The sequence below is a fragment of the Galeopterus variegatus genome, unplaced genomic scaffold, assembly GCF_000696425.1.
Source record: "Galeopterus variegatus unplaced genomic scaffold, G_variegatus-3.0.2 Scaffold2848, whole genome shotgun sequence".
In the NCBI taxonomy this organism is placed as follows: Eukaryota; Metazoa; Chordata; class Mammalia; order Dermoptera; family Cynocephalidae; genus Galeopterus; species Galeopterus variegatus.
Genome location: NW_007728959.1, coordinates 157,820 through 159,852, shown reverse-complemented (window position 1 = coordinate 159,852; position 2,033 = coordinate 157,820).

The window sequence follows — 2,033 nt, the reverse complement described above, 5'->3', positions numbered from 1 at the left end:
GGCGACCTCTCCGCGCCGGCCGCCGTCGACATGAAGTAATCACGTTTACATAACTTTAAATGCTGCATTTCGTCTTATGTTTTTGTTCTGTTTTAGGCAAAACTTAATAGATTTTCGTGGGCCCTGAAATTTTCATTTTTTCTGATGTGAGAAAGAAAAAATATTTTCTTCGACCCTAAAAGTTCATTTTTTCTTTAGAAGAGATTGCACACTTTGGGGGGCGCTAGGCACCGAGCCCCTGCACCTACCGGCTAAGTCCCGAGGAACCCCTCAGTCCGGGACAGACTGGGACGGCCGGTCACCCCGCGTGCCCAATGGTCACGCGCCCCCCATGTGCCAGGAGTTGGGGATACGGTAGGGAGCAAAACCCACAGACGTTCCCAGACGGTCCCACCGTGGTGCAGCGCATGGTCTAATGGGGGAGGGGCGCGCGTGGTCACGACCGGTGTGTCCTGCGCTTCAGCGTCACACGTGGTGAGCGAACGCCACCGGATTTACCATCCCGCCTCCAACGACTACAAACGGGGCAAAACATACAAAATAATGCTTTTTCAGACATAGCACAACAGGCAGCCCCGGGCACCGATCACACAATGAAGGGAGACAGATGAAGGGACCCGGGTGCAGCCAGGGAGGGACCCACACAGAGTCCANAGGAACCTCAGGACACACCCGCTGCCGAGCGCTCAAAAGGAACTGTCTCCAAGGTGGGGACGCGTCAGCCCCACGCTGCTCTCACCCAAAGGAGCTTAAAAGCCATCCTTGAAGGATCCAGGGGTCTCCCAGGACCTTCACTGGAGTCAATCCTAGAACTTAGTCCCAGAACAAAACTCAAAATTATTTAAAGGAATATTAAAAATAGCCAGCACCCAGCAATATAAAATTCGTCTGATTAAAAATACCAGGCATCGATTAAATATCACCAGGCATGCAAAAAAGCAGGAAAATGTGACTGCAATGGGAAGAAAAATTAACTCCTAGAAACAGTCCCAGAAATAACTCAGAGGCAGTATTAGGAGACAAAGACATTAAAGTAGACATTACGAGTATATTCATGAGTTCAAGAAGGCAGAAGGTGTTACCGGACTCCAGGGGTCCCTCTCTCCGTGAGTGTGACAGAACGAATGCCACCAAGCCCGGAGGTCTGGAGAGGAGGGTTTGTTACTTGTAGCAAGTAATGGAGTACACTCTAGGTAATTCCCAAAGCACTGTCTCTCTGAACAAAGAAAAGGTTCTCGGTCAACTCCCTGTCCAGGTCCTCGCTTAGGTCCTCTTATGCACATGGAGGATGCAAACTTGTTCAGTATGGATTGGATGAATGGAATATGCTCACACAGTTTTTGAAGCCTAGGTTGTATTTGGGCCCAGAGGGAGCCCTCAAAACTTGTTGGTGCTCAGGAGCTTCATGATTGATTTGGGGAGCATTCTGTTCTGCAAAACAAGCTTAGGCATACACATCCGTGAGCTACAGGTAGAGCTGTTTGGTTGGGCTTCAGCTCAAGGCCTTACATTCCCCCAGCTCAGGTTCCCCTTCCCTGTGTTGGTCACAGGGGAACATGAATATGTCAGGGGCGGGGGGCACAGGAGATTTTAAAAAGACACAAATCAAACTTCAAAAGTTGAAAAAAATACACTGGATAGGATTAACAATAGATCAGACTACAGAAAAAAGATTAATGAACTTGAAGACACAGCATTAGAAATGACTAAAAAGGAATCACAGTAGGAAAAAAGACTGAGAAAAATGAACACAGCATCAAGGAGCTGTGGGACGATGTCAAGTGGCCTGATATGTGTCATTGGAGTCCCAGAAAGGAAGGAGAAAACAAAAGGAAAATAAAAGTAGGAAAATAATGTCCAAAATGTTTTCAAATTTGATGCAATCTATAAATCCATGGAACCCAGAAACTCAATGAGCCCCTAAGCAGTAGAAATACGAAAATACCACATCAAAGCACATCGTAATCAAATTACTTAAAACCCGTGATAAAGAGAAAAAAAATTTTTTTTTTTTTGTCTTTTGTCTTTTTTCC